Here is a 13824-nt window from a genome sequence, read left to right as displayed (position 1 = left end):
ATAGGTTTGTTAGAGTGTTTTTTGGTTGGCGTCATTAGGGATGTGGTACATGCAATGCAGTGTTTTATATACTTTCGGACTTAAAATAGAAGCGAGGTCTTTGAGTCTAATAAGCACGCAACCACAAGGGGGGAATCTGTTGTTGATTAGTTCATAGCTTGATCCTGTACAGCTAAAACTTAATGAAATAAGACTTTTACAATAGCATTGCTTTCTAAGACTCATATACATCGACTTCCAGTAATATCGAAGTGCATCACTAGGATTATATTGTTTTTAAACATGACCTCGCGTTTGTTATTACTGGTTCGTTTCTAGGTCAAATGCTACAAGATCAAAGCTGACTAGTAATGAAGTAAGGGTTAAGCAGCAAAATGTCACATTATGCTTTGTAACGAATTCTGTTAAGTGCCAAGCTGCTTAGCATTAGCACCAAACTTACTCATTCATCTTACTTTCTGTTTCTTCCCGCTCGGAGTCACGGTGGGACCGGAGCCTATCCAAAATTATTGCACGTATGGCAGGAGAACCCCCTTGACAGGGCACGAGTCACAGGGTTACTGGATCAGTCAACTGCTGGAATCATCGCAGATTTCCTAATGTTTTCTTTTTGACCCAATAATAAAATTCAGTTTCAGTTGGATCAGTTTGTTTGCTTTCATTTGTTCTTTTTTTTCGATTTAAATTCTCTTTACGGTTTCCCTCTGAATATTAAACCATCCATCTTCTCTGCGTTTTTTGTAGTTTACTGCAAGACAACCCTTTGTTATTTTTGCTCAATAGCGTGCAGGCTGCTGCTCTCTGTCGCTTTCTGTCCCGGGGGTGCGCGACCGCCTCTGTGATGACGTCACAGAGAAACCCGTCTATACCCAGGGTCAAGTCAGGCAAATACAACAAATGAGTCACATAAACACCGAGGTTTATAAGAAGGACTAGGAAACCACGAATTATCTACAGTGGGGTGTCCACGTGTAGAACCCGCTAAGCCATTACAGCGACATTTGTTTTGATTGGATGTGGAAAGCTGTTAAACTCAGTGTTCACTATAGAAAGTACAGCGACAGCTCTTTTGATTATCGGAACAAGCTTCTGCGAAAACCTGTTACAGTCAGTGTTCACAATAGAAAGTATCCTAGCCTAAAACAGCGTATATAAAACTCCCGTGCTTAACCCTCAGAAAGTTTCACTGCGTCACATTTCAAAAGGATAAAACATAAGCAAAAAGAAACCTATGAAGCGGATCTGGGATTTGGGATCAGATATTGTCACCCAAAATACACATAAATAGGACTTATAAAATCCTAATCCCAGATCCGTAACTGCTGTCAACACGACATCTCCTAATTTTCGGCACCTATATGAACTGGTAATGTCAATTAATGGAGCACAAAGACCACGCCTGTTAAGGTATTGATTTGTTATTTTTTTTCATCGCTGGTTAACATAGCACAGTGATATAGATAATACGTCTAATTAAATGAACTGTTTCATTATTTCATTTACTAAAACTATTTTACTTCCAAGCCCAGGTGAACTCTCCACACAACTTAGAATTGAATAGTAAATAACGATCACAGATATGAACTCACCGACAAATGCATATGGGTATATTTTTTACACAAAACCATATTCTGTGGTTGCTCCTGGGCAGTCAACCCTGTCTCGCCTGCAGCTGGTCCAAAACACAGTGGCTAGGTTGGTACCAGAAAAAAGGAAGCATTTTCCACTCCTTTTTAAATTAGAGGTCCTCTGTTTACCAGTTTTAGCTACCGGATACAGTTTAATGATTTAATCAGGGGTGGCATCATAAAGCAGCCTGGGATTTGGATACACCAAATTCAAAGCGGTCCCTGCAGAGACTTTCTGAACACTTCCCCTGCCTGACTTAGGAGAATCCCTTTTGTTAAAACAAATGCATAACACAAACATCATTAATCTTACATAAGCATCAATTTTCGTTGCATTTCTGAAATTCATGATTGCATATGAGGTGTTTTATGTTACTTGCCATTCATTTTTTTTTCTTGTAATGCAGCAATAAATATCTTGAACGAAATAATCCAAGCTGATCTTCTGGCTTGTTGTTCAGAGGATAGGAAAAGTGCTATTTTGTTTAACCTACTCAATGTTTCTATGCTAATTAACTGTCCAAACTCATACCTACCTCTACTTCTAATTTACCAACACTCTCCTCTCGCTACCCAACATGCATCGCTGCCTTTTCGTTAACTTTACGCGGACTTTTCTAAATGAATGCTCGCAGTGTTGATTTGCACATTACTTTGGTTAAAAAGCTTCACCTGTTGTGTAGTCCCCTTGTTTAGTGGTTTGAGAGGGTTTTAAGCATGATTTGGGAACACACCGTCAGTGAGGTCAGTAGCGCAGACCCTAAAGTCTTCAACTCCACGGAACGTGAAGTCAGCTTTGCGCAGTGGCAGTATCGTAGCCTATGAGGTTTATCCGAGGCGCGATTATTGCTAGTTGAAAACTTTACCCAATACCCCGCCGTAACGACTTGCAATATAGTCGGTACTGGCAATTTTTGACAGTCTCTACGGGGACTGACGAGTCTGGTTAAAAATAGGTTTGTTAGAGTGTTTTTTGGTTGGCGTCATTAGGGATGTGGTACATGCAATGCAGTGTTTTATATACTTTCGGACTTAAAATAGAAGCGAGGTCTTTGAGTCTAATAAGCACGCAACCACAAAGGAGGAATCTGTTGTTGATTAGTTCATAGCTTGATCCTGTACAGCTAAAACTTAATGAAATAAGACTTTTACAATAGCATTGCTTTCTAAGACTCATATACATCGACTTCCAGTAATATCGAAGTGCATCGCTAGGATTATATTGTTTTTAAACATGACCTCGCGTTTGTTATTACTGGTTCGTTTCTAGGTCAAATGCTACAAGATCAAAGCTGACTAGTAATGAAGTAAGGGTTAAGCAGCAAAATGTCACATTATGCTTTGTAACGAATTCTGTTAAGTGCCAAGCTGCTTAGCATTAGCACCAAACTTACTCATTCATCTTACTTTCTGTTTCTTCCCGCTCGGAGTCACGGTGGGACCGGAGCCTATCCAAAATTATTGCACGTATGGCAGGAGAACCCCCTTGACAGGGCACGAGTCACAGGGTTACTGGATCAGTCAACTGCTGGAATCATCGCAGATTTCCTAATGTTTTCTTTTTGACCCAATAATAAAATTCAGTTTCAGTTGGATCAGTTTGTTTGCTTTCATTTGTTCTTTTTTTTTCGATTTAAATTCTCTTTACGGTTTCCCTCTGAATATTAAACCATCCATCTTCTCTGCGTTTTTTGTAGTTTACTGCAAGACAACCCTTTGTTATTTTTGCTCAATAGCGTGCAGGCTGCTGCTCTCTGTCGCTTTCTGTCCCGGGGGTGCGCGACCGCCTCTGTGATGACGTCACAGAGAAACCCGTCTATACCCAGGGTCAAGTCAGGCAAATACAACAAATGAGTCACATAAACACCGAGGTTTATAAGAAGGACTAGGAAACCACGAATTATCTACAGTGGGGTGTCCACGTGTAGAACCCGCCAAGCCATTACAGCGACATTTGTTTTGATTGGATGTGGAAAGCTGTTAAACTCAGTGTTCACTATAGAAAGTACAGCGACAGCTCTTTTGATTATCGGAACAAGCTTCTGCGAAAACCTGTTATAGTCAGTGTTCACAATAAAAAGTATCCTAGCCTAAAACAGCGTATATAAAACTCCCGTGCTTAACCCTCAGAAAGTTTCACTGCATCACATTTCAAAAGGATAAAACATAAGCAAAAAGAAACCTATGAAGCGGATCTGGGATTTGGGATCAGATATTGTCACCCAAAATACACATAAATAGGACTTATAAAATCCTAATCCCAGATCCGTAACTGCTGTCAACACGACATCTCCTAATTTTCGGCACCTATATGAACTGGTAATGTCAATTAATGGAGCACAAAGACCACGCCTGTTAAGGTATTGATTTGTTATTTTTTTTCATCGCTGGTTAACATAGCACAGTGATATAGATAATACGTCTAATTAAATGAACTGTTTCATTATTTCATTTACTAAAACTATTTTACTTCCAAGCCCAGGTGAACTCTCCACACAACTTAGAATTGAATAGTAAATAACAATCACAGATATGAACTCACCGACAAATGCATATGGGTATATTTTTTACACAAAACCATATTCTGTGGTTGCTCCTGGGCAGTCAACCCTGTCTCGCCTGCAGCTGGTCCAAAACACAGTGGCTAGGTTGGTACCAGAAAAAAGGAAGCATTTTCCACTCCTTTTTAAATTAGAGGTCCTCTGTTTACCAGTTTTAGCTACCGGATACAGTTTAATGATTTAATCAGGGGTGGCATCATAAAGCAGCCTGGGATTTGGATACACCAAATTCAAAGCGGTCCCTGCAGAGACTTTCTGAACACTTCCCCTGCCTGACTTAGGAGAATCCCTTTTGTTAAAACAAATGCATAACACAAACATCATTAATCTTACATAAGCATCAATTTTCGTTGCATTTCTGAAATTCATGATTGCATATGAGGTGTTTTATGTTACTTGCCATTCATTTTTTTTTCTTGTAATGCAGCAATCAATATCTTGAACGAAATAATCCAAGCTGATCTTCTGGCTTGTTGTTCAGAGGATAGGAAAAGGGCTATTTTGTGGAACCTACTCAATGTTTCTATGCTAATTAACTGTCCAAACTCATACCTACCTCTACTTCTAATTTACCAACACTCTCCTCTCGCTACCCAACATGCATCGCTGCCTTTTCGTTAACTTTACGCGGACTTTTCTAAATGAATGCTCGCAGTGTTGATTTGCACATTACTTTGGTTAAAAAGCTTCACCTGTTGTGTAGTCCCCTTGTTTAGTGGTTTGAGAGGGTTTTAAGCATGATTTGGGAACACACCGTCAGTGAGGTCAGTAGCGCAGACCCTAAAGTCTTCAACTCCACGGAACGTGAAGTCAGCTTTGCGCAGTGGCAGTATCGTGGCCTATGAGGTTTATCCGAGGCGCGATTATTGCTAGTTGAAAACTTTACCCAATACCCCGCCGTAACGACTTGCAATATAGTCGGTACTGGCAATTTTTGACAGTCTCTACGGGGACTGACGAGTCTGGTTAAAAATAGGTTTGTTAGAGTGTTTTTTGGTTGGCGTCATTAGGGATGTGGTACATGCAATGCAGTGTTTTATATACTTTCGGACTTAAAATAGAAGCGAGGTCTTTGAGTCTAATAAGCACGCAACCACAAGGGGGGAATCTGTTGTTGACCAGTTCATAGCTTGATCCTGTACAGCTAAAACTTAATGAAATAAGACTTTTACAATAGCATTGCTTTCTAAGACTCATATACATCGACTTCCAGTAATATCGAAGTGCATCACTAGGATTATATTGTTTTTAAACATGACCTCGCGTTTGTTATTACTGGTTCGTTTCTAGGTCAAATGTACAAGATCAAAGCTGACTAGTAATGAAGTAAGGGTTAAGCAGCAAAATGTCACATTATGCTTTGTAACGAATTCTGTTAAGTGCCAAGCTGCTTAGCATTAGCACCAAACTTACTCATTCATCTTACTTTCTGTTTCTTCCCGCTCGGAGTCACGGTGGGACCGGAGCCTATCCAAAATTATTGCACGTATGGCAGGAGAACCCCCTTGACAGGGCACGAGTCACAGGGTTACTGGATCAGTCAACTGCTGGAATCATCGCAGATTTCCTAATGTTTTCTTTTTGACCCAATAATAAAATTCAGTTTCAGTTGGATCAGTTTGTTTGCTTTCATTTGTTCTTTTTTTTCGATTTAAATTCTCTTTACGGTTTCCCTCTGAATATTAAACCATCCATCTTCTCTGCGTTTTTTGTAGTTTACTGCAAGACAACCCTTTGTTATTTTTGCTCAATAGCGTGCAGGCTGCTGCTCTCTGTCGCTTTCTGTCCCGGGGGTGCGCGACCGCCTCTGTGATGACGTCACAGAGAAACCCGTCTATACCCAGGGTCAAGTCAGGCAAATACAACAAATGAGTCACATAAACACCGAGGTTTATAAGAAGGACTAGGAAACCACGAATTATCTACAGTGGGGTGTCCACGTGTAGAACCCGCTAAGCCATTACAGCGACATTTGTTTTGATTGGATGTGGAAAGCTGTTAAACTCAGTGTTCACTATAGAAAGTACAGCGACAGCTCTTTTGATTATCGGAACAAGCTTCTGCGAAAACCTGTTACAGTCAGTGTTCACAATAGAAAGTATCCTAGCCTAAAACAGCGTATATAAAACTCCCGTGCTTAACCCTCAGAAAGTTTCACTGCGTCACATTTCAAAAGGATAAAACATAAGCAAAAAGAAACCTATGAAGCGGATCTGGGATTTGGGATCAGATATTGTCACCCAAAATACACATAAATAGGACTTATAAAATCCTAATCCCAGATCCGTAACTGCTGTCAACACGACATCTCCTAATTTTCGGCACCTATATGAACTGGTAATGTCAATTAATGGAGCACAAAGACCACGCCTGTTAAGGTATTGATTTGTTATTTTTTTTCATCGCTGGTTAACATAGCACAGTGATATAGATAATACGTCTAATTAAATGAACTGTTTCATTATTTCATTTACTAAAACTATTTTACTTCCAAGCCCAGGTGAACTCTCCACACAACTTAGAATTGAATAGTAAATAACGATCACAGATATGAACTCACCGACAAATGCATATGGGTATATTTTTTACACAAAACCATATTCTGTGGTTGCTCCTGGGCAGTCAACCCTGTCTCGCCTGCAGCTGGTCCAAAACACAGTGGCTAGGTTGGTACCAGAAAAAAGGAAGCATTTTCCACTCCTTTTTAAATTAGAGGTCCTCTGTTTACCAGTTTTAGCTACCGGATACAGTTTAATGATTTAATCAGGGGTGGCATCATAAAGCAGCCTGGGATTTGGATACACCAAATTCAAAGCGGTCCCTGCAGAGACTTTCTGAACACTTCCCCTGCCTGACTTAGGAGAATCCCTTTTGTTAAAACAAATGCATAACACAAACATCATTAATCTTACATAAGCATCAATTTTCGTTGCATTTCTGAAATTCATGATTGCATATGAGGTGTTTTATGTTACTTGCCATTCATTTTTTTTTCTTGTAATGCAGCAATAAATATCTTGAACGAAATAATCCAAGCTGATCTTCTGGCTTGTTGTTCAGAGGATAGGAAAAGTGCTATTTTGTTTAACCTACTCAATGTTTCTATGCTAATTAACTGTCCAAACTCATACCTACCTCTACTTCTAATTTACCAACACTCTCCTCTCGCTACCCAACATGCATCGCTGCCTTTTCGTTAACTTTACGCGGACTTTTCTAAATGAATGCTCGCAGTGTTGATTTGCACATTACTTTGGTTAAAAAGCTTCACCTGTTGTGTAGTCCCCTTGTTTAGTGGTTTGAGAGGGTTTTAAGCATGATTTGGGAACACACCGTCAGTGAGGTCAGTAGCGCAGACCCTAAAGTCTTCAACTCCACGGAACGTGAAGTCAGCTTTGCGCAGTGGCAGTATCGTAGCCTATGAGGTTTATCCGAGGCGCGATTATTGCTAGTTGAAAACTTTACCCAATACCCCGCCGTAACGACTTGCAATATAGTCGGTACTGGCAATTTTTGACAGTCTCTACGGGGACTGACGAGTCTGGTTAAAAATAGGTTTGTTAGAGTGTTTTTTGGTTGGCGTCATTAGGGATGTGGTACATGCAATGCAGTGTTTTATATACTTTCGGACTTAAAATAGAAGCGAGGTCTTTGAGTCTAATAAGCACGCAACCACAAAGGAGGAATCTGTTGTTGATTAGTTCATAGCTTGATCCTGTACAGCTAAAACTTAATGAAATAAGACTTTTACAATAGCATTGCTTTCTAAGACTCATATACATCGACTTCCAGTAATATCGAAGTGCATCGCTAGGATTATATTGTTTTTAAACATGACCTCGCGTTTGTTATTACTGGTTCGTTTCTAGGTCAAATGCTACAAGATCAAAGCTGACTAGTAATGAAGTAAGGGTTAAGCAGCAAAATGTCACATTATGCTTTGTAACGAATTCTGTTAAGTGCCAAGCTGCTTAGCATTAGCACCAAACTTACTCATTCATCTTACTTTCTGTTTCTTCCCGCTCGGAGTCACGGTGGGACCGGAGCCTATCCAAAATTATTGCACGTATGGCAGGAGAACCCCCTTGACAGGGCACGAGTCACAGGGTTACTGGATCAGTCAACTGCTGGAATCATCGCAGATTTCCTAATGTTTTCTTTTTGACCCAATAATAAAATTCAGTTTCAGTTGGATCAGTTTGTTTGCTTTCATTTGTTCTTTTTTTTTCGATTTAAATTCTCTTTACGGTTTCCCTCTGAATATTAAACCATCCATCTTCTCTGCGTTTTTTGTAGTTTACTGCAAGACAACCCTTTGTTATTTTTGCTCAATAGCGTGCAGGCTGCTGCTCTCTGTCGCTTTCTGTCCCGGGGGTGCGCGACCGCCTCTGTGATGACGTCACAGAGAAACCCGTCTATACCCAGGGTCAAGTCAGGCAAATACAACAAATGAGTCACATAAACACCGAGGTTTATAAGAAGGACTAGGAAACCACGAATTATCTACAGTGGGGTGTCCACGTGTAGAACCCGCCAAGCCATTACAGCGACATTTGTTTTGATTGGATGTGGAAAGCTGTTAAACTCAGTGTTCACTATAGAAAGTACAGCGACAGCTCTTTTGATTATCGGAACAAGCTTCTGCGAAAACCTGTTATAGTCAGTGTTCACAATAAAAAGTATCCTAGCCTAAAACAGCGTATATAAAACTCCCGTGCTTAACCCTCAGAAAGTTTCACTGCATCACATTTCAAAAGGATAAAACATAAGCAAAAAGAAACCTATGAAGCGGATCTGGGATTTGGGATCAGATATTGTCACCCAAAATACACATAAATAGGACTTATAAAATCCTAATCCCAGATCCGTAACTGCTGTCAACACGACATCTCCTAATTTTCGGCACCTATATGAACTGGTAATGTCAATTAATGGAGCACAAAGACCACGCCTGTTAAGGTATTGATTTGTTATTTTTTTTCATCGCTGGTTAACATAGCACAGTGATATAGATAATACGTCTAATTAAATGAACTGTTTCATTATTTCATTTACTAAAACTATTTTACTTCCAAGCCCAGGTGAACTCTCCACACAACTTAGAATTGAATAGTAAATAACAATCACAGATATGAACTCACCGACAAATGCATATGGGTATATTTTTTACACAAAACCATATTCTGTGGTTGCTCCTGGGCAGTCAACCCTGTCTCGCCTGCAGCTGGTCCAAAACACAGTGGCTAGGTTGGTACCAGAAAAAAGGAAGCATTTTCCACTCCTTTTTAAATTAGAGGTCCTCTGTTTACCAGTTTTAGCTACCGGATACAGTTTAATGATTTAATCAGGGGTGGCATCATAAAGCAGCCTGGGATTTGGATACACCAAATTCAAAGCGGTCCCTGCAGAGACTTTCTGAACACTTCCCCTGCCTGACTTAGGAGAATCCCTTTTGTTAAAACAAATGCATAACACAAACATCATTAATCTTACATAAGCATCAATTTTCGTTGCATTTCTGAAATTCATGATTGCATATGAGGTGTTTTATGTTACTTGCCATTCATTTTTTTTTCTTGTAATGCAGCAATCAATATCTTGAACGAAATAATCCAAGCTGATCTTCTGGCTTGTTGTTCAGAGGATAGGAAAAGGGCTATTTTGTGGAACCTACTCAATGTTTCTATGCTAATTAACTGTCCAAACTCATACCTACCTCTACTTCTAATTTACCAACACTCTCCTCTCGCTACCCAACATGCATCGCTGCCTTTTCGTTAACTTTACGCGGACTTTTCTAAATGAATGCTCGCAGTGTTGATTTGCACATTACTTTGGTTAAAAAGCTTCACCTGTTGTGTAGTCCCCTTGTTTAGTGGTTTGAGAGGGTTTTAAGCATGATTTGGGAACACACCGTCAGTGAGGTCAGTAGCGCAGACCCTAAAGTCTTCAACTCCACAGAACGTGAAGTCAGCTTTGCGCAGTTGCAGTATCGTAGCCTATGAGGTTTATCCGAGGCGCGATTATTGCTAGTTGAAAACTTTACCCAATACCCCGCCGTAACGACTTGCAATATAGTCGGTACTGGCAATTTTTGACAGTCTCTACGGGGACTGACGAGTCTGGTTAAAAATAGGTTTGTTAGAGTGTTTTTTGGTTGGCGTCATTAGGGATGTGGTACATGCAATGCAGTGTTTTATATACTTTCGGACTTAAAATAGAAGCGAGGTCTTTGAGTCTAATAAGCACGCAACCACAAGGGGGGAATCTGTTGTTGACCAGTTCATAGCTTGATCCTGTACAGCTAAAACTTAATGAAATAAGACTTTTACAATAGCATTGCTTTCTAAGACTCATATACATCGACTTCCAGTAATATCGAAGTGCATCACTAGGATTATATTGTTTTTAAACATGACCTCGCGTTTGTTATTACTGGTTCGTTTCTAGGTCAAATGTACAAGATCAAAGCTGACTAGTAATGAAGTAAGGGTTAAGCAGCAAAATGTCACATTATGCTTTGTAACGAATTCTGTTAAGTGCCAAGCTGCTTAGCATTAGCACCAAACTTACTCATTCATCTTACTTTCTGTTTCTTCCCGCTCGGAGTCACGGTGGGACCGGAGCCTATCCAAAATTATTGCACGTATGGCAGGAGAACCCCCTTGACAGGGCACGAGTCACAGGGTTACTGGATCAGTCAACTGCTGGAATCATCGCAGATTTCCTAATGTTTTCTTTTTGACCCAATAATAAAATTCAGTTTCAGTTGGATCAGTTTGTTTGCTTTCATTTGTTCTTTTTTTTCGATTTAAATTCTCTTTACGGTTTCCCTCTGAATATTAAACCATCCATCTTCTCTGCGTTTTTTGTAGTTTACTGCAAGACAACCCTTTGTTATTTTTGCTCAATAGCGTGCAGGCTGCTGCTCTCTGTCGCTTTCTGTCCCGGGGGTGCGCGACCGCCTCTGTGATGACGTCACAGAGAAACCCGTCTATACCCAGGGTCAAGTCAGGCAAATACAACAAATGAGTCACATAAACACCGAGGTTTATAAGAAGGACTAGGAAACCACGAATTATCTACAGTGGGGTGTCCACGTGTAGAACCCGCTAAGCCATTACAGCGACATTTGTTTTGATTGGATGTGGAAAGCTGTTAAACTCAGTGTTCACTATAGAAAGTACAGCGACAGCTCTTTTGATTATCGGAACAAGCTTCTGCGAAAACCTGTTACAGTCAGTGTTCACAATAGAAAGTATCCTAGCCTAAAACAGCGTATATAAAACTCCCGTGCTTAACCCTCAGAAAGTTTCACTGCGTCACATTTCAAAAGGATAAAACATAAGCAAAAAGAAACCTATGAAGCGGATCTGGGATTTGGGATCAGATATTGTCACCCAAAATACACATAAATAGGACTTATAAAATCCTAATCCCAGATCCGTAACTGCTGTCAACACGACATCTCCTAATTTTCGGCACCTATATGAACTGGTAATGTCAATTAATGGAGCACAAAGACCACGCCTGTTAAGGTATTGATTTGTTATTTTTTTTAATCGCTGGTTAACATAGCACAGTGATATAGATAATACGTCTAATTAAATGAACTGTTTCATTATTTCATTTACTAAAACTATTTTACTTCCAAGCCCAGGTGAACTCTCCACACAACTTAGAATTGAATAGTAAATAACAATCACAGATATGAACTCACCGACAAATGCATATGGGTATATTTTTTACACAAAACCATATTCTGTGGTTGCTCCTGGGCAGTCAACCCTGTCTCGCCTGCAGCTGGTCCAAAACACAGTGGCTAGGTTGGTACCAGAAAAAAGGAAGCATTTTCCACTCCTTTTTAAATTAGAGGTCCTCTGTTTACCAGTTTTAGCTACCGGATACAGTTTAATGATTTAATCAGGGGTGGCATCATAAAGCAGCCTGGGATTTGGATACACCAAATTCAAAGCGGTCCCTGCAGAGACTTTCTGAACACTTCCCCTGCCTGACTTAGGAGAATCCCTTTTATTAAAACAAATGCATAACACAAACATCATTAATCTTACATAAGCATCAATTTTCGTTGCATTTCTGAAATTCATGATTGCATATGAGGTGTTTTATGTTACTTGCCATTCATTTTTTTTTTCTTGTAATGCAGCAATCAATATCTTGAACGAAATAATCCAAGCTGATCTTCTGGCTTGTTGTTCAGAGGATAGGAAAAGGGCTATTTTGTGGAACCTACTCAATGTTTCTATGCTAATTAACTGTCCAAACTCATACCTACCTCTACTTCTAATTTACCAACACTCTCCTCTCGCTACCCAACATGCATCGCTGCCTTTTCGTTAACTTTACGCGGACTTTTCTAAATGAATGCTCGCAGTGTTGATTTGCACATTACTTTGGTTAAAAAGCTTCACCTGTTGTGTAGTCCCCTTGTTTAGTGGTTTGAGAGGGTTTTAAGCATGATTTGGGAACACACCGTCAGTGAGGTCAGTAGCGCAGACCCTAAAGTCTTCAACTCCACGGAACGTGAAGTCAGCTTTGCGCAGTGGCAGTATCGTAGCCTATGAGGTTTATCCGAGGCGCGATTATTGCTAGTTGAAAACTTTACCCAATACCCCGCCGTAACGACTTGCAATATAGTCGGTACTGGCAATTTTTGACAGTCTCTACGGGGACTGACGAGTCTGGTTAAAAATAGGTTTGTTAGAGTGTTTTTTGGTTGGCGTCATTAGGGATGTGGTACATGCAATGCAGTGTTTTATATACTTTCGGACTTAAAATAGAAGCGAGGTCTTTGAGTCTAATAAGCACGCAACCACAAAGGGGGGAATCTGTTGTTGATTAGTTCATAGCTTGATCCTGTACAGCTAAAACTTAATGAAATAAGACTTTTACAATAGCATTGCTTTCTAAGACTCATATACATCGACTTCCAGTAATATCGAAGTGCATCACTAGGATTATATTGTTTTTAAACATGACCTCGCGTTTGTTATTACTGGTTCGTTTCTAGGTCAAATGCTACAAGATCAAAGCTGACTAGTAATGAAGTAAGGGTTAAGCAGCAAAATGTCACATTATGCTTTGTAACGAATTCTGTTAAGTGCCAAGCTGCTTAGCATTAGCACCAAACTTACTCATTCATCTTACTTTCTGTTTCTTCCCGCTCGGAGTCACGGTGGGACCGGAGCCTATCCAAAATTATTGCACGTATGGCAGGAGAACCCCCTTGACAGGGCACGAGTCACAGGGTTACTGGATCAGTCAACTGCTGGAATCATCGCAGATTTCCTAATGTTTTCTTTTTGACCCAATAATAAAATTCAGTTTCAGTTGGATCAGTTTGTTTGCTTTCATTTGTTCTTTTTTTTCGATTTAAATTCTCTTTACGGTTTCCCTCTGAATATTAAACCATCCATCTTCTCTGCGTTTTTTGTAGTTTACTGCAAGACAACCCTTTGTTATTTTTGCTCAATAGCGTGCAGGCTGCTGCTCTCTGTCGCTTTCTGTCCCGGGGGTGCGCGACCGCCTCTGTGATGACGTCACAGAGAAACCCGTCTATACCCAGGGTCAAGTCAGGCAAATACAACAAATGAGTCACATAAACACCGAGGTTT

General features: G+C 40.1%; 5 non-coding genes across 5 annotated transcripts; all 5 read left to right on the top strand.

The window, feature by feature from the left end:
* The first annotated feature begins 2420 nt into the window (after positions 1–2420).
* LOC140550380 (U4 spliceosomal RNA) lies at positions 2421–2561 on the top strand. The gene has a single exon (XR_011979084.1). It is a non-coding gene; the product is annotated as a U4 spliceosomal RNA (small nuclear RNA).
* A 2440-nt stretch (positions 2562–5001) lies between these two features.
* On the top strand, positions 5002–5142 carry LOC140550405 (U4 spliceosomal RNA). The gene has a single exon (XR_011979108.1). It is a non-coding gene; the product is annotated as a U4 spliceosomal RNA (small nuclear RNA).
* A 2438-nt stretch (positions 5143–7580) lies between these two features.
* LOC140550379 (U4 spliceosomal RNA) lies at positions 7581–7721 on the top strand. Its single transcript, XR_011979083.1, has one exon. It is a non-coding gene; the product is annotated as a U4 spliceosomal RNA (small nuclear RNA).
* Positions 7722–10161: 2440 nt separating this feature from the next.
* LOC140550432 (U4 spliceosomal RNA) lies at positions 10162–10302 on the top strand. The gene has a single exon (XR_011979134.1). It is a non-coding gene; the product is annotated as a U4 spliceosomal RNA (small nuclear RNA).
* A 2439-nt stretch (positions 10303–12741) lies between these two features.
* On the top strand, positions 12742–12882 carry LOC140550378 (U4 spliceosomal RNA). The gene has a single exon (XR_011979082.1). It is a non-coding gene; the product is annotated as a U4 spliceosomal RNA (small nuclear RNA).
* Positions 12883–13824: the final 942 nt, after the last annotated feature.

Source organism: Salminus brasiliensis, chromosome 2, assembly GCF_030463535.1.
Source record: "Salminus brasiliensis chromosome 2, fSalBra1.hap2, whole genome shotgun sequence".
In the NCBI taxonomy this organism is placed as follows: Eukaryota; Metazoa; Chordata; class Actinopteri; order Characiformes; family Bryconidae; genus Salminus; species Salminus brasiliensis.
Note: the sequence above shows the minus strand (reverse complement) of the source record. Positions and strands in the feature narration are given on the sequence as shown.